The 19,599-nt window shown below is 42.9% G+C and overlaps 1 protein-coding gene across 1 annotated transcript in view; it reads right to left on the bottom strand.

Annotated features, from left to right (window-relative positions):
• The window catches only part of HS3ST4 (heparan sulfate-glucosamine 3-sulfotransferase 4), a 433,722-nt gene that overhangs the window by 2,075 nt on the left and 412,048 nt on the right, over positions 1-19,599 (bottom strand). The window lies entirely within an intron of this gene.

The raw sequence follows: 19,599 nt of genomic DNA, 5'->3' as shown, positions 1-19,599 counted from the left end.
GGAAAAAGGAAGAGAACGGTTATTCCTATCTGGAAATATTGTAACTTCTTTGTACAAAATGTGTTATATAAACAACCTAGTTCGGAACCACCCAATAAAACTGACAAAACACTCAGAAGTTCTTCTTCCCTACGTGTCCCAACTATGGTTTTATCTTATCTTGACTGCGTATTATCAGAAAAGGCAACATAAGGCATTTGCATTCTCTCCTGGGAACCTTATATCCCCGGGTTTAAACGGCTGTTCTACCTCTTACCAGTTACGTTTAACCTAGATACATCCTTGATTTCTCTACATATTAGTTGTATAATCTCTGAAATGGAGATAATGAAAGCACCGGCTTCATACTGTAGTATAAGGATTAAGGGAGATAATGCTTAGAAAGCATTGAGCAATGAAGCTGGTATAGGTAAGAGCTCAATAAATTAAGGACATTATTATTGTTGTAGTAGTTTTTAGAAAAATCTTTGAGTTCAACAAGACCTCAAAGCTTATCGAGCCCAGGACTGGCAAACTACCTCCTGCCTTCTGTTTTTGTGTAACTCACTGCTAAGAATGGTTTGTAATCTCTGAATCGTTGTGGGGAGGGGGGAACCAAAATGATAATAATGAAACATTTTATGATGCATGAAAATTATACAGAATTCAAATTTCAATGTTTATAGATCCACTTCCATTGGAACACAGCCACACTCATTCATTTACATATTCATCTAGGCTGCTTTTACACTAAAACAGCAGAGCTGAGGAGGTCAGACAGAGACCATCAGGCCTAAAGGGCCTGATGTATTTACTCTTTGTTCCTTTAAGAAAGAATCTGCTGATCCCCAACTTGACCCAAAGGCATTATTGTGCAAATGAGAAAACTGAAGCCCAGGGGCGGGGAATAAACATGGAAATTGGACAGGCTTTGTGATCTCAGCAAATTGAATTACATCTTCGAGGGTTATTATCCTCATTTGTAAAATCCTAAAACCTACCTCAAATTTGGTTGAGAGTAAAACAATGTATAAGAACACCACATGTTCTCACTCATAGGCGGGTGTTGAACAATGAGAACACATGGACACAGGGAGGGGAGCACTACACACTGGGGTCAGTTGGGGGGAAATAGAGGAGGGACGGTGGGGGTTGGGGAGCTGGGGAGAGATAGCAGGGGGAGAGATGCCAGATGTAGGTGATGGGGAGGAAGGCAGCAAATCACACTGTCACGTGTGTACCTATGCAACAATCTTGCATGCTCTTCACATGTATCCCCAAACCTAAAATGCAATAAAATAAATAAATGGGGGAAAAAAAAGATGAAAGATCTAGCATAGGGCTGGTTCAATATATGGAATTTTATTCTTTCTCTGCTCTTAGAATTGCCCAGCGAGCCACTGACAGATCCCATACCAGGGTCCATATCTCTTAGTTCCTTTGCTAAGGTTGCTCCTCCACTCCCATCCCTCCACCCAAGTTTGCTTCCAGAATGGCCTTATCTTATTTGGGAGCTCCAAGATATTAATATTAAAGGGGTTCGATGTCATTTTCCCCCAATCTGAATGTGGCAGGCTTATCAATGCTAAAGTGAAGCTTAGGATGCTATTATACGGTCAATTTGCTATAGGCATATGTAGACCAAAGTTAATTGATGATAAACCTGTTCAATACCTGTCAGTACAGCAGGCCATCTGCTACCATGTGCTCCATTAAGTCTATTCACTTTTGAGCCTTGCACCAAAGTGGTACATTAAGGATTACACAAGACCTCTTTGTTATGATGACATGCTTTTAAATGTCTTAGCTAATAAAACTTAATACAGACGAAGATCCCCTAGCTTCTCCTACCGTAATTAAATTTATTTACTATCGCTTGTGTAGAGAAAGAATGACTTTTATCTCTAATTCACATGTTCTGTCAATAATTAATTGCAACTGGGTTTTGAGCTTTCTCAACAAGCACTTTTATGAGGCAAGAGGAATTTGCCTCATAGAGAAATTCGCAAAGGGCTGGATGTTGTTAGGGTGTAATGGTTGGGCAGCGTAGTGTTTTCAGATCAAAGCAATAGCCCTGGCCATAAACACCATGCTCATCTTAGAGTAACATATTCTTTAAAGTGGTTTGAATGTCTATGTGTGTGTCTGTGTGGTTCTCACCAGATCAAATTGTCCAATTTGGAGGAACAAGGCTAAGACACAGCCCCTGGGAATCAAATTTGCCTGAATAAGAATTCCGATTACCCATGCTACCTTGATGAACGTACTTAACCCATTCTGAGCCTTAATTTTTCATCAGAGAAAATACGGTTAATAAAAGGCCATGCCTCATGGGATTGTAATGAAGATTAAATGTCATAATGCAGGCAAATCAATTAGGATCATGCCCATTCAGTGTCAGAATTCTTTTTAACTTAAGCCAGCTGGCCAAAATCAGGTTTATTCTTACAGGAATTCTTACAGAAGGACAAGGGGAAAAAAATACTTCATTTGACCAAATGGAAAAGGCTGAAAAACATGGGAACTAAGAAACTGATCTAGAAAAAAAGTACACTGTAATTCATGCCAATATCATCAATTACACTTCCTGATCTGGAGGCTGGTGTCCAACAAGGGAACTACCATTAGTTCAGCCTGAGTGTAGGAAAAACACTGACAACTTATTTTTATTTCAAGTGGAGAGTTATAGTCCCTTGTTTTATTATGCAACTCATATCATATTATAAAAATATTGGATAAATCTTGATGCAAAATCACATCACCTGAAAATAGCTATTTTTACATGGCTTTTTCCAGATTTTAGTTCCTCTGATGTATTTTTGTGTGTCTGTCACATTTTTCTTTAGCGTGGGAGCAGCTGCTCGGCTTTTGTTTTCACCCATTCTTCACCTTTCCCTTCTTAGCCCAAAATGCTTGTCTTTGCAATAAGCCCCATTCAGATTCGTCTCCTTTACTTCAGCTGATTGACAATCTGTCAAGATCTTTGTGGATCTTGAGTATTTTATATGATGCATCTGGTATAAAATGGTACCCAACGAATAAGCTGGTAGATTTAGGAGAGTAGATGTGTGCCTGGCTCAGTGCTTACCGCAAAAGGAAATAAGAGAAGACACTGCAGAAGGCTTTGGAGATTGTAGAGGGGAGCACAGGAACCTAAATGGCTTTGACCATCATGCTACCCATGAATTTGGAGAGTATAAACTTTAGGAGAGTTTCTGGATTTAGGGCACACATGGGAAGACTATCTCATTGAGCCACTATTCAACCAATGTGGCATGAGTTATCCAGTTACTTTGTCAGTAAGAAGATATCCAGTACTTGCTCAAAATCTGAGTTCCCTTTCCTCAAATTGATTCTGAATCAGTTATAGTCATTCATTCCTTCATTCCATAAATAATCACTTATAGGTAATGTAACAGTAAGCAAAACTGATACAGTCCCTTACTCTACTAAGCTACCAGTCCAGCTCCCACAGCTGAAGCATAAAGAGCTTTTATAGCATCACATAATGAACTACTTAAATCAACAGAGCAGGTATCATTATTACTCCAGTTTTACAGAGAAGGAAACAGGGCCAGAAAATAAAGATGTGTTCCAGGGTCTCACTAAGTGTGTATTTTGTTTCTACGTTGAGTGGCTGAGAGAGAATAATTCAACACCAGGACCAGTGCCTCCCTAATACCAGGTCCTGGCAAATAACAGGTTCTCAATGCCTATCTGTTGAGTGAATAGATGGGTGAATGACAAGAAATTTAACTCCACTCCTAAGTGTGGGCCAGTCCTAATGCTGGGTTTTTGTTGTGATAGGTTTTGATGCCCCAATCTTCCTTTTCTCCACCTTCATCTCCTCACCAGGGCTCTCACCTGGGCCTCCGATCCAGTAACTACAGCTAGTGCTCGACTTACGACCACGATTAGGACCGGCAGACCCGCCGTAACACGATTTGGTCGTAAGTTGAGTAGGCTATATGTACAGTTGAAATGGTGCACGCAGAGATGGTGGTGCTGCCGGAAGCTGGTCCGCACTGTCGTACGCCCAACTGGGCAACGTTTGCGCGGCCAGACGCGGAGCAGTCATGGCTAGCGATTGTGGTCGTAAAGTCGAATGGTCGTAAGTTGCATAGGTCGTAAGTCGATCAATACCTGTACTTCCAAACCATGCTGGTCTCCCTCTTCCTGTAAGATTATAGGAGACATCTTGCCTGTGGATAGGACCAAACCCCCTGCTAACCTGGTCTTTGGATCTTATTCCCTTCCAACCTTTCAGGTACTTTTGCTCTGAATTTTTCTTCTCTCATCTAGGTTTTAAGTAAGTTCATTTCAACTGCATCTGACAGTTGAATATACTCATGTTCTCATACCTTGGTGTGCTTGAGGAATGGAAAGAAAGCCAGTAATGCTGGAGGGGAGTGAACAAAGGTAAGAAAGTCAGAAAAGAGGGTCAGGGAGATGGACAAGGAATAGACCACGAAGGGCCTCATGGGCCATGGGAAAGATACTGGAATTGTTTTCCTTATGTGATGAGAAGCCACAGAAGAAAATCATGCAGAAGATGATACAATTTACACTTATTTTTCTCTTTTCTGGTAACTTTCTTGAGAAAATATAGGGGTGTGGCAGAGGTAGAAGGAAAGTAATCTGCTAAGAGACAATTTTAGGAGAGAAAGAGAGAAATGGTAGGGGCCTGAGAGTAGGTGGAGAGGGCAACCCGGAAAAAGAGCTCAGCATAGAAATAGATTTTAACAAAAGTCCAGCAGTCCTTAAGGATGGGTGGGAGGTATGTGCAGGAGAAAGAGAAGCATCACAGATGACACCAAGATTGTTGGCCTGCACCAGTGGCTACATGGTAGCATGGTTTACTGATGTGGACACTACTGGGAACAGGGCAGCTTTTAGGGGAAGGTACCACATCTGATTTCAGACTTGTAATATCAGATATCTCCTCTATGTCCAGGTGGAGGGACTGAGTAATCATGTTGATACCAGAGGCTGAAATCCAAGGGAGATCCAGATAAGAAGTGGACATCTGTGTCATGTGCTCATGTTCCACCTGCCAGGGAGTAGGGGGAGGAATGTCTGCCCTTTTTACCTGTGCTGGAAGAAGATGCCACTGCCCTTTGCCTATGTTGGGAGTCCTCTCAAAAAGGAAAGGTGTTCAGATGCTAGGTGTGCAAAAAAAATTTGTTTTATTACATTACAAAGATGTTCATGAAGTTCTTTTAATTTCCAGAATCCTTGTTAACTACCTGCATTACAGAGCTTGCAATAATGTTATAATATGGTTTGTTTCCATGTCCCTCATGGCTAGTTTCAGTTCTTTGGGGCCATAGGCAAAGTTTCATTCACCTTTGCATCCCCAGTGCCAAACGTAGTGTCTGACACATACTGGCTACTCCATTACTATTTGTGGTTATTGGATGAAAAACAAATGACATTCCAATGAATACATGGTCCCTGAAAGTCAGGAGAATTGGGGGCAGTTTGCAGGACATGACTCATCTAAGTAGGTGTTCTATGCATGGGGTTCAGCGTTTCTGAGTTTCCTCCCATCCTTGTCTGAAAGACCATGCACTTCAGCACGGACCATATGGTGAGAAAACACTGCATCTGGGCTTGGCACAACTCATTAACAGTATCTTGGGCGCTCAGAGCAGCCGTGACATCAGCGTCAACACACAGTCCTGAGGCGAGAATCATTCCACAAGATCACACATCTGCTCTCACAGCCCCAAATGTTTATGAGACACTCTCCAACTCACTCACCCTGTCCCCACTGTACTCTCCTGGTCCTAGTGCTTTGCTAAGAACAATCCAATTGTTTTTTGTAAAGAGTCAGGGTCTCACTTTGTTGCCCAGACCGGAATACAGTGGTGCGATGCTGGCTCACTGCAACCGTGAGTTCCTGGAGTACAGCCACTTTTGAATGCAGGTCACCCTCTGGGGTCCTCATAGGAAACAATGGTAACAATAGTTTACAGGCAGTCTAGACTAACTGCAGCCATTCATGGAGCACTCATTCCCTGCTATGTTCTGAGGCTGAGAGTTCAAATTCTGAAGCCGGACTGACGTCCCCAGGCATTTTCAGAAACTGGACTCACCAGTCCAGTAGTTAAGAGCAGAGACTCCAGGAGCTAGACTTACCAAGTCTGCATCTACTGATTGCCTGTGTGATCCTGGGCAAATTACTTAAGTAATATGGGTTTATTTCATTACTTGAAAACCAGGCATCGCACTAATAGTACCCTTCTCACGGGGGAGTCTGAGAGGGTGAAATGAGTTAACATCTGGAGGAGTGACTCTCATATAGTAAATTCTCAATGCAGTAGCTATTAATTTTTGAAACAACTCTTTAAAGAAAGTTTTATTATAAACCCCACTTTAGGGATCAGGAAACTGAGACCCAGTGAGATGGATTAATTTACCAAAAGCCACAAGAGGTGGAGTCAGAATTCAATCCCAAGTCTGTCTGACACCATAGCCAAAGCTCTTGGCTACTGCCTGACAAAGCTTAACCAAAACTATAAAACCTCAGCAAGGTTACATGACTGGCCCAAGGTCACTCTGCTTGTAGGTGGCAAAATTGAATCTTAAAAGGAGCACATTATGTGTGCTGCAAAGCTGAGCTATCCCTGACTTACCACTGGGAGTTACAGAAACCCAGACCAGAATCCCTAGAAATTCCTGCCAGATCAAGCTACATCATTCAATTTGTGATATCTCTCTCCAGGGCCTCCTCAATTGAAGCAAATGGATACCATCATGAATGTCGAGGGAGGAAGCAATCACCCGTATTAGATATAAAGTGCCCATTCTCTCTGGAAGGGTCAGGAGCACAGCTTGCCTTTGGCTTGCCTGAATTAGAGGTGTGTGGGAATCTTACATTTTCACAAATGCATTATCCAGTGGAACAAATGGTGCATAAATTAGCAATATTTTCTGAGCCCTGATGAGGAACCCAAGAGGATGGTGGGTAGAGCAAGGGCATGGGGTGAAGCAGGGCCAGTTCCCCTGCACAGAAGAAAGAAACTCACTTAAATTTCAATGGAGCAGCTGCTTACTTGCCAAGCGCCGAGCAAGGCAATTTCACGTATTGTCCTGGTTACGTCTCACAAGTACCATACAATTCACTGAGTCCATCATAGAGATAAAATAACTGGGAGTCAGAAAGACAAAGAAACTTGTCCAGGGATGCATAGCCGGGACCTTGCCCTGCCTAGTTATACTGGAAAGTACATTATGCTTTTCAAACCAAAATTCATGAATTCTGAAATCCTGAGGGCAGGTCATACCATTTGGTGACGACATTCTTAAGGAGAAACCCAAGAACAGGAGCTGTACATATGGCCGTGAGGCTCTAGGGCTTTCAGCAAAACTGCACCCAAGACAGAAAGAATCCTGAGTTATGATTCTGACTAAATAGCTAACTTGCTGAATCAAGTCAGAACAGAGACTTTCCCTTCCTGGACCTCAAATAGCTTTGCAACAAGAGGGTCGGGTTAATAGATATTCCCATTAATTTCATTGAGTATTGATTAGTGCTTACTACGTACCAGCTATGAGGTGTATGTTGATGATCAAGCAGGCATGGTCCCTGCCCTTCAATAGACTGTATGCTTTTGAAGGAAAGACCTGTATATCCCATTTAGTAAAGTGACCTGTGCTTGAGATAGGACATCTTTGCTGTCCCATCAAACAGAATGGCACGTGCCAAATCTCAGCTGCATTGCCACATGCCTACAAAACAGAGGAGACAGGAAGGAATGGGACACAGACGAGGAAAGGAGGAAGAGAAGGAGCAAAGGATGAAGGAGACTAAAAGGCAAAAGGAGGAGAAATAAAGATAAAAGGAAGAATGGGAGGAGAAGGGGCAAGTGGAGCTGGGCTTGGAATGTTCACAAAAAACTGAAATACTGAGACAAAAATGAAGGATGCATCCCAGGCTTAAATAATACATGACCATACATTAGGAGAAATTTTCAAACCGAGGTCTCAAGCATATTTGTTTGTGCCAGAAGGTTTAGGTTTGTCAGAGATACTGCACTGAGGTTGCAGCAGCAATAGCCCTCCAGAAGTAGGCTGAGAAGGTAGATACTCATTATTCCCCATGATATTAGTGAATAATCTGAGGCTCAGATAAGTTAAGTGCCTCGCCTAAGATCACGCAGTTTATTTGTGGCAGAGTTGGGATCTGAAACCCGGCAGAGCCTGTGCTTCTTAACCCCATTCAATGTGACAAAGGAGAAGAAGGTCCAGGGTGGAACTAGATGCAGCAGGAGGAGACAGATAAGTGACTTCAGGTAGAGAAATGAGGGTCCAGTCAACATTCTTACTCTGGGAAAGAATCCCTGATAACAACAGACATGAATGCTTTTTGTTTTGTTCTGTTTTGAGTAAGAATCTCACTATGTTGCCCAGGCTGGTCTCAAACTTCAGGCTTCAGGCAATCCTCCTGCCTTGGCCTCCCAAAGTCCTGAGATTACTCGCGTGAGCCACTGCGACTGGCCCAGACATGGAAGTTCACCAGATCTTAAGGCATGGCAGCAGAGACATGGTCAGGACTCTGCTTAATGGCTTTGATTTTCCCAATGACATAAGAGTAGGGTTGATTGCTGAGCTTAAGGACCTTGGGATTGGTACTAGAAAGGGAATGAAATGTGGCTGGATGATATATTAATAATTTATGGATAATGATGACCTATTGAGAAATTATCTTGTGTTTGATTTTGCTTCCGGAGACTCATCTGGAAGACAGAGGACTCATCACCACCCCCACCTACCACCATCACACATTCCCATTGCCAAGGAGGGTAACTAGTCCCTTATTCTCAAGGTCTGGCTAATTTTTATCTCCAGAGAAGGTGAGAAGTTTCTCTATTTTGTGGATGTTAGAGCATCCTAGACAAACCCACTGAGAGGGCTTCATGTTTCAAAAATCTAGGTCTTACCCAGGGTTTCTTAACTTCAGCAATGTCCACATTTTGGGGTGGATAATTCTTTGTAGTGGAGGCTGTCCTGTGAATTTTAAGATGGTCAGGGCATCCCTGGTCTCTACCCACCAGATGCCATGACACCTGCCAGTCACGACAACCACAGATGTCTGCAGACATTGCCACATCTCCCATCCAAATGACCCCCAGCTGAGAGCCACGAGTTTAACTGGTATAACCAAATGGCTAGACTTGTCTAATCAAACTGCGTAGGGCCCTGCCCTTCATTAGAGTAGGGTTTTGGGCAAGTTACTTAGCTTTTCTGTGCCTAGATTTTCCCATATGTAAAATGGGATGATAGTAATAGTAACACATATCTCAGAATGTTGATTTAGAAATGAAAATGAGTTCATGTGTGTACTGTCCTTACTGCCTAATACATCATAAGCACTATATAAGTGTTTGCTAACATTACTGTGGGTGTGGTTATACCACTGAGAGAGCCTGCAGCCTGCGTCCCAGCTCCTGAAAGAGCGAACATCTGAGATTGCTTAACACAGAGCTCTGGATATGGGGAAGCTCCTGTGTGGATTTGTGTGTGGCTGAGCACTAAGTGCTAAGTGGCTGAAGATCTTCTGGCCAACGTTGACTCCAAGCGGGTGGAGCTATTAACAAAGCCAAGCCTCATGTGGCCAAGTGAAGATGAGGGACACTCTCTTATAACCCTGGATTGTGCCACAAGAGACGTCAGAGGTGGGTCTGAATAATGGCTGGGAAAGGACTTCTGTTCAAAGTAACAACATGGGTTTCAAGCCAGGTTTAATTCGATTTAGAACATAAGAACCTTTCTTGAAACCTATGAACTAAGGAGTAGTTTATCTGTTCTACAGAAGGTAACTATCAGCAGACACTGAGTATGCAGCTAAAGTTGGAAATTATAATTTGAACTGATATCTACTCAGCGTTCAGGAGCCAGGTGTACATTTACAGGTGTGTGCCCGGCAGGTAGAGCAGAATGTCCAAAAGATAAGAAAACCGAGGACGCCTGTGAGAGCTTGAGCCTTGGACTCTATTTCTGTCCCAGCCAGGTGAAGAGTGAAGGAGTTTAGGAGGCAGTGGATGAACAGGAAGACCGTGGGGACTAAGGACATAGAGGTCTTGATGTAGACATTGGACATGAAGGCTTGGCTGCCTCTCTGGGTATAACGTGAAGACAGAACTGAATTATCTCCATGCTTTTCCCGATAATTCCATGAAAGCAGAGGTCCCCAGCCACTGGACTGCAGACCAGTGCTAGTGGGTGGCCTGCTAGGAACTGGGCAGCACAGCGGGAGGTGAGTCCTGGGTCAGTGAGCATTACTGCCTGAGTCCACCTTCAGTCAGATCAGCAACATCATTAGCTTCTCATAGGAGTGTGAACTCATTGTGATCTGTGCAAGCAAGGGATCCAGGCTGCATGTTCCTTATGAGACTCTAACTACTGCCTGATGATCTGAGGTGGAACAGTTTCATCCTGAAACCATCCCCACCCTAACCCCATCTGTGGAAAACTTTATCTTCCACAAAACTGGCCCATGGTGCCAAAAAGTCTGGAGACTTCTGTGCTAAAGCAGAAGAAATACTGATGAATTTCTGAAGCTATAATCATAAACAAATAAGGTGAGACAGCAGACTATCAGAAGAGCTGCCAACCAGAAAGAGGAAGAGAGAAAATCTGAGGATAGATGCCACTTGGAGAACTATTTCAACAAATGATGTTCGTGATGCTTTTCTGAGTACACCAAGCATCATAAACTGCTTTTGAATGGACTTCGTCTCAAAGGATCAGAAGTTAAGGACACTGCCTATGCCATGAGGCAAATTTCTCTTACTTTGTGTCCAGAGACATAAGACAAATAAAAATAAGAAAAGAGAAAGGCCCTTTTCAGGCCATTTCCACCTCTACAGCAGGTAGGCTCATAGCTTTTCAAAGGTAGCTCTTACTCTTGCAAATGAAGATAAAGAGGAAGTCATAGTTCCTCATCAACTCTAATAGTGTTTTCACTCCCTCAATAGTCAAGAGCTGGTCACATGTAATAGAAGGCCCCCACATCTATTTTCTCATATCAGGCTCCAAAGAGAATCTGGCTTGGTGGATTCAGGGCATGTGGCACTTTCTCTGGTGCTCAGAAGAGTGCGTAGGGGTCGTTAGCATGTCTGAATACCTCATGAGAACATAGAATTCTATCAAAGAGGTCATTGAAAGCCTTCTCTCCCATGCCCTTAACAGATTTCCATACTGTTCTCTTGTACTAAGTACATTTTCTTTCATTGGATCTGAGTTTTGGAACCCACTTTACTTATTCAAGTAATTACAATTAAAAAAATTTATTTTATATATCAGAACTATATATAATTGCTTATTAGTGTTTCTTAAAGGAAAACCAAGGTCACTATACTGAAATAAATTTTAGCTTAGAGAGAAAGAGGAAAAAAGAAAACAACAGAGAAAATAATTCTTCGTTTGTTCATTGATTTAGCAACTATATCATGGCAGGCACTGTGCTAGTATTACAAGATAAAACAGAGTGGCTGGGCGCAGTGGCTCACACTTGAAATTCCAGCTCTTTCAGAGGCCTAGGCAGGTGGATCGCCTGAGGTTGGGAGTTTGAGACCAGCCTGACCAACATGGAGAAACCCATCTCTACTAAAAATACAAAATTATCCGGGTGTGGTGGTGCAAACCTGTAATCCCAGCTACTCGGAAGGCAGAAGAATTTGCTTGAACCTGGGAGGCAGAAGGTGCAGTAAACCAAGATCGTACCATTGTATTCCAGCCTGGGTAAAATGAGCAAAATTCCAAAAAAAAAAAAAAAAAGACAAGACTTTACAAGACCTTACCCTTTAGAAATTTTCATTTTCTAAAATAGTAAATATGGAATATATCCACCACGGAATACTATGCAGCGATCAAAAGGAACAAAATAATGTCTTTCATTGAAACTTCAATGGAGCTGGAGATCATTATTCTAAGTGAAGTAACTCAGGAACAGGAATGGAAAACCAAATATCGTATGTAATCACTTATAAGTGGGAACTAAGCTACGAAGGTACAAAGGCATAAGAATGAATAATGGCCTTTGGGGACTTAGCGGGAAAGGCTTGGACAGGTGAGTGAGGAATAAAAGAGTACATATTGAGCATAGCATGTACTGCTCAGGTGATAGATGCACTAAAATCTCAGAAATCACCACTAAAGAGCTTATTCATGCAACAAAAAAACCACTGTACCCCAAAGCTATTGAAATGAAAAGTATTAAAAAAGAAATTTTCACTTCCTGAAATAGTACAAATTGTTTGAGAGGTCTCTCCTTATGTCTTAGGACTCACAGTGGTCAAGGACTTTCAGGGTGGGAATCACTGGCCAAGGGTCAACTGAATTCCAGAGCCCAGAAATGCCTCTTTTGGAAGCTGGCCAGCTGCACTGTCATCTTGACAGAGGTGTGTGGCTAAGGAAGGGCTGAGTCTCTGGATTCTAACTCTGAACCACACTTGCTTTGAGTGACTTATTTTTGTCTTTGATCCTCAGTTTTGTCCTCTGTCAAATGGGGATAATAACATCTCCTTTTTGTTCCTTAGAAAAGATATCAGGCATCTTGGCACAGAGAAAGTCTTGGTAATGCTCCCTCCTGTTATCACTGCCAGCATGGTGGTGCCGGTAGTAGATGCAAGCAGCCCTATCTGCTCAGTAGATGATGGAAAAGAGCCCTGTTCAAATTTTCTTTTTCTTTTGTGGTTTTTTTTTTTTTTTTTTTTTTTGAGATGGAGTTTTACTCTGTTGTCCAGGCTGGAATGCAATGGCATGATCTCAGCTCACTGCAAACTCCACCTCCCAGGTTCAAGAGATTCTCCTGCCTTAGCCTCCTTAGCATCTGGGATTACAGGTGCTTGCCACCGTGCCCAGCTAATTTTTGTATTTTTTGTAGAGATAGGGTTTTACGCGTCGGTCAGGCTAGTTTCGAACTCGTGACCTCAGGTGATCTGCCCGCCTCAGCCTCCCAAAGTGCTGGGATTTCAGGAGTGAGCAGTTGCACCCAGCCCTGTTCAAATTCTTAATCTATGTGACTGTTACTAGTTGCATAGACGCACCTTTATGTAAAGGATGGCTCTGATTCACAGAAACCCGCCTCTCAAATGGACATTGATACAACCCAGTCATAGGGCACCAAATGACTTCAGTGTGGCATATATACTAGTGAATTATTAGAAATCTCTTTCTCACCACCTGAGTTTCCCAAGCATTTGGGAAGCCTCACTGCTGGGCAGGGCTTGGTGATTCCATTGGGCCCATGCCTCAACAGCACAAGTTGTAGGCATTGCTTTTCTTTCTGTCATACTGTTTTCAATGTGATCATTGGTTTTTAACATCAATATGATTGGTTTTTAAAACCACTGGTTTTTAATACGAATAGACCACCATATGATACAATGAAACTCTTTCATATTTGATTTAGAAAGCATATATGGACAGACAGCGACTATGAATTCAATAATCCCTTAAAATGCATTTGTGCTGAAATCATCATTGAATCTACATGTTTGAAAAGTTGCCGCATATGTGTGCATGTATGTGTGTGAGCGTGTTGATATGTGATTTTTTTTGACTTAGTTTATGCTCTATACTTGGTGTCCACAGGGATGTGAAGGTCCCTTGCAATAATCCTTAAGTCCACAGGTTGGATAGCACGGATCCAAAATCGAAACCATTGCCTACCTACAACCTCAGCTTCCATCACTGTCCTCATCCTGGCAACTCTCTCCCTACCCCTTTCTCTCTTGTGATTGCACCATCTCATAACAGGGGTTCTAAGACAACATTTTGCCTGATTGTGAATTAACCAGATTATGGAACAAATTTCACCTGACCCTGACTGGGGGTCCAGCTGGAGTGTACTTCACTGATACTTTATTCATAAACATTCAAAGAATGCCACTCTGAAGAATCTCACACACCAATGTCTGTTAGCTATTTTGCTGTGCTTTCTTTCCTTGGTCTCAGCATTTCACAGGGCAGATGCAGCAATTAAATAATGATTACAGAGGTCTCAGCATGTCTGCACAGGCATTCGTGCTCACAGTTGAGCAGATAGTGGTGACAGAGGGCTCCTCCCAGGAAGCCTGTGCTCTAGGTCTCCCCATCTCATGCTCCACTCTGAGCTGTGAGCCAGCTCACCACTGCCTGGGGGATGCTGCCAGCCTGCCTTCCTTCTCACCTGCATCCTGCTGCTGATCCACGCCCTATTTGCTCTTACGGAGTCTTCTGTCACCCTTACGCATGTCCGAATCCTGCAGCCTCAAACAGCATGGACCATCGCAATTCTGAGCCTGAGCAATAAAGTCACTACTCTTTATGAAAGTGACTGCCAATCTGCCAGGTTTTCATTAAGGTCTTGTCTTCTCTTGGACCACCCTTTGCTTTGTTCCACCTGCCTTTCAAGATACTACCGTATTCTCCTGATGAAGGCTCCGCTAGTCGCATGCCCAGAGCATCACTTATTGGCTGCTTGTAGCTGTGCCTCCTAAACTCTGTCTTTTACCTACTTGGATGAATATCCCTCAAGCTGCCACAGCTGACTCAGTCACTGTCTGTCCCTGGGATCCCGGCTCTGCCATCCTCTCTCTAAATAACTCTGGAAGACCTCCTTAACCACTTTGATCTTCAGTTTCCTCGTCATATAAAATTCCCATTTCACATAATGATTTTACACGATTCCCGTCATAAGCAAGACCCATATCAGAGCATGTTTTATCAGGATCAAAAGGGCTGCACTCAGCAGGGTGCATACAGCAGGGTGCCTGGAAGGAATTAACTGCTCAATCCGAGTGTTAATTATTGTTGCTATTACATAGGAAGCCCATTTCTTCGTTGTGCATTCTCAGAGAATGTCATCTTAGGACCTGTGCTGATGATGAGGTCATTCATTTTTAGCCCATATGCAGCCTTAAAATGAACTTTCCTTTTTGTAAATAATTTGTGTTTCTTCACTGTGATCCAAGAGATCTGGTCAGCAAGACAGAGGATGTTCAGTCAAAGCACTTGATGTTTTATTGGTGAAAGCGCTGCTGGGGTCGATCATACCTGGTTGTGGAAACGTGTAAAATAAATCAGTCAACATGGAAACATTGATCCATATGCATAACAGATGTCAATGTTCCTGTGAGGAGCAAGTGTGTTCTGCCACACTGCCATGTACCAGCTCTAGAGTTTAGCTTCAAGTGAAATTTAATGTTGAAGGGAACTTGTACTTTCTGCTGAGTAAACTCAAGCAGAAGTCCCCTTTCCTCTACATTTGGCTAAGATAAAAGAATGACCTTTCTACAAAGTGCCCAGGCTAGAGCCTTCTATGCTGCCCTTGAGCTGTTTCCTTCAGAAACTTGCATCCCCAAATCAAGAGCTTCAGCTACAATGATGTAAAATATAATCCTACCTTAATTAGTGCATCCTACTGTGCCTGTATTTACACCTGGCTTTCATGGCTTGGGGTGCATGAAATACTAAATAGATTTTTAAAGCAATCAGTCTGATCATGTAACAGATGGAGAAATAATGGATAGACAGAAAAGAAGAGATGCATACACCTTAAGAGGTATTCACATATTCACATACATACATACTCTGCTATAAAGATTCTTATATTAGGGCCAGGCGTGGTGACTTATGCATATAATCCCAGCACTTTGGGAGGCCGAGGTGGGCAGATCACCTGAGGTCCGGAGTTCGAGACCAGCCTGACCCACATGGAGAAACCCTGTCTCTACTAAAAATACAAAATCAGGCAGGAGTGGCGGCGCATGCCTGTAATCCCAGCTACTCAGGAGTCCGAGGCAGGACAATCGCTTGAACCCGGGAGATGGGAGGTTGCGATGAGCCGAGATTGTGCCATGGCACTACAGCCTGGGCAACAAGAGGGAAATTTCATCTCAAAAATAAATTCTTATGCTATCAGGCATTAATGCACACTAATTCGCTATAGAGCATCTTTCACACACATATGCCTGCACACAGGCGTGCACACACACACACACACACACACACACACACTCTTTCTTCAGCTCTTCCCATAATCGGCTTCTTCTCTTATTCAGGTCTTAGTGCAAACATCACCTCCTCAGATAGTGATCCTCCAACCCAAGAATGCCACCTAAAATCGTTCTCTTTCACATCAGCCTTTCTGTTCACTTCCTAGGGCTCGTTGTTATCTGAAATCATCTTGTTGATATGTTCGTTGTCTTGTGTAGAGTCCATCTGTCTCCTAAAGAACGTAATCTCCAAAGAAGGGAGATGATTTTGTACTTTTATCTAGTTTGTGTGCGCCCAGCATGTCACATAGTCCCTGGCATCAGGTAGGGCTCGAAAAATATTTGTTGAATAATGGAAGAAATAATGAAAAGAAGAAAGGAAAGAAGGAGAAAGAAAGGAGGGAGAAGAAAAAGATGGGTGAAAGAAAAATGTGCCCAAATTGAGGCAGATAATTACACCCAATAGAGTTCCTAACACACCGCACTGCAGCATCTTCTCCCCTCCCCCCAGCAGCCAGGTCATGCCCACCACAGGTTCCCCAACCTCAGGAGAGGGCACCACCACCCACTCAATTGCACAGCCTAAAACCTAGGAGCCAGCGCTGATTCCTTTTTTCCTTACACACACTGCAGCACATCCAGTAAGTGCATCTAGTAAGTCTGTCTGTTGCCTCTATTTCTAAAACACATTCTAAATTTAACTTCTTCTTTCCATCACTCCATCATTCCTCTGCCACTTTGCTATCTACAGCACTGCCATCTCCAGCCTCTAGTGCTCTAACGGCCCATTTCTCCCTGTCTTGTTCCTCTAAATGCCATTACCCACACTGAGCAAGAGTGAGTTTTCAAAAGCCCACAGCAGCTGAGAGGGAGGCAGGAAATGCATAGAGGCTAAGAACCTAGGCTTTCAGTGTCTGATGCTTGGGCTTAGATACTAATTCTGTTGGTTGGGTGCAGTGGCTTACGCCTGTAATCCCAGCACTTTAGGAGGCCGAGGCAGGCAGATCATGAGGTCAGGAGATCGAGACCATCCTGGCTAACATGGTGGAACCCTCCTGTCTCTACTAAAAATACAAAAAATTAGCCGGCTGTGTTGGCACGCACCTGTAGCCCTAGCCACTCAAGAGGTTGAGGCAGGATAATCGCTTGAACTTGGAAGTTGGAGGTTGCAATAAGCTGAGATTGTGCCACTGCACTCCAGCCTGGGTGACAGAGCATGACTCCATCTCAAAAAAAAAAAAAAGATACTAATTCTGCCATTTGCAGTGTATGTGATCCAGTATATTATTATTATTATTATTATTTTTGCAGAGCTAGCTGAGGTTTTATTTTGGACAAAAAAAAAAAGTAATTGAATTGTTTTGTAGCTGGAGACATGGACAAGGGGGGTCCCCAGGCAGTAAACTCCCCCGTGGATGGGCTGACGGCTAGGGCTGAGCCTCAAGTGAGTCTCCAGTTCTCTGTGCAGGATAGTATTTAACCTCCCTGTGCTTTAGTTTTTTCAATCAAAAATGAATACTTTAATGATAAGAATAATGCTTCATTGATACTATTATTGTGAGGATTGAGTGAGCCAATATACATAAAGACTATATAGTAAAAGTACCTGAGCATTAGTTATTACTGCTATTAGTACATCACTCCTGTGCTTTAATCCTTTCAAAAATTTCTCATTATGTTACTAAACTAAGTCCCTTCTCGTGGACTAGAAGCCCCACTATACGGTATGTTCTCCAGCCTCATATCCTGTTTCATCAAAGTCCCAGCACCACTGGCCTTCTCTCTGTCCCCAAATACTCCACATTCCTTTCCTTGCAAGGATCTGGCATTTGATATTTCTCATCTTGGAGTGATCTTTCCTCAGATCTTTGTACAGCTGGCTCCTGTACATTCAGCTCTTATATTAAATGTCTGGACCTGTGCTGTCCAATATGGAAGGAACTTGCCACAAGTAGCTATTAAATTTAAATTAATTGAAATTGAATAAAATTAAGGATTCGATGTCTCCATTACAGTAGCTGCATTTCAAGTGCTCAATAGCTACAAATGGCTAGTGGCTGCTGTCTTGAAAGTGCAGATATAGAATGCTTTAATCATCATGGAAAGTTGTATCAGTTGCTGCTAATCAGGCCCGTCACTGTGTTTTTTGTGCCATCTACATGCAACTTAAAAGTCATCTCTAGGCCAGGTGTCGTGGCTCACATCTGTAATCCCAGCACTTTGGACTTTGGGTGGCTGCGGCAGAAGGATTGCTTGAACCAGGAATTCAAGACCAGCCTGGGCAACATGGCAAGATCTCATCTCTACAAAAAATTTTTAAAATTAGCCAAGTGTGATGGCACACGCCTGTGGTCCCAGCTGCTCAGGAGGCTAACGTGGAAGGATCGTTTGAGCCCAGGAGTTGGAAACTGCAGTGAACTCTGATCACACCACTGCACTCCAGCCTGGGCAACAGAGTGAGACCCTGTCTTTTAAAAATGTCATCTCTAAGACAGACTTTCTGTGACCATTCTACCAAAAATAGCCCCTTACCCATAATTCTTTGACATTGTTCTGCTTTATCTTCTTCAGCACACTTTGTGGCATTGGTCAGGATCTGGAATTACCTAATTTACTAGTTGATTCACATTATTGTTGGTACCTCCCCACCTGGAATCAAGCTCCATAATGGCAGATGTTGCCTTGTTCACTGCTATATCTATATTACCTACAACAGAGCATGGTACATGATGGGTGCTTAATAAGTGAACAAATAAATGATTAATAAGTGGCTCCTTCTGGATATGCAACTTCACATTTTCACATGCATACATACTCAATTTGTAGATCCAAAGAGGCCACAAGCAGATGGGTGTGCTGAGCAGGGCTTGAGCTCTGGTAGGCCTCCGTCTCATTGCTACCAGGTATTGAGAAGACCGGAAAGGCTGAAGATGCTTCTGCATATGCTTAGCCCTGGCCGGAGCAGCATAAATAATTGGATATGGAGAGATGTCAGCCATGAAGTGCAGACATAACATGGAATAGCCTGTCTCCCATCTCTGGGAAGGCAAAGCAGAGGAACAGCTGGGGCCTGAATTTTAACTGAACGTCAATTTCAGAGTTTACACTAGAAGGCAAGTTACAAGTCAGGGATAAACTCAGAGACCAGGAACAAGAATGAGAGTCGAGTAGGGTTCAGCTTGTGTCTTCCTCAATGTCAGCCACCTCTTTGGAGGCTCTATTCTCCAGGTAAAAAATAAGTTGAATGTGCTGGTTTATTTATGGTTGTGGGGCTTACTGCCTGTGTCTCTAACATTCCTGTCTCTGCAATTCTGATGCGAATGGATCGATGGTCAGAAGTCACCACAACTCTGGAGACACATTCAAATTCCTTAGTTCCCACAAGGGAGGATTCTAATTCAATATGCCTGTGATGGTCCCTAGTAATTGGTATTTTTTATAAAGCTCTCCAGGGGATTTTAGTGTGCAGCCAAGATTTAGAAACATATCACCAAGTCAAGTTTCTCGAAAGGCAAGAGATAACCTGTTAAAGTTGAATATACTTTATCCAAAATGATTGGGACCAGAAGTGTTTCAGAATTTGGATTTTTTTCAGATTTTGGAATATTTGCATTATACTGGTTGAACATCCCAA

The sequence above is a fragment of the Sapajus apella genome, unplaced genomic scaffold, assembly GCF_009761245.1.
Source record: "Sapajus apella isolate SASKATOON/1434 unplaced genomic scaffold, GSC_monkey_1.0 scaffold51, whole genome shotgun sequence".
NCBI classification, from domain to species: Eukaryota; Metazoa; Chordata; class Mammalia; order Primates; family Cebidae; genus Sapajus; species Sapajus apella.
Note: the sequence above shows the minus strand (reverse complement) of the source record. Positions and strands in the feature narration are given on the sequence as shown.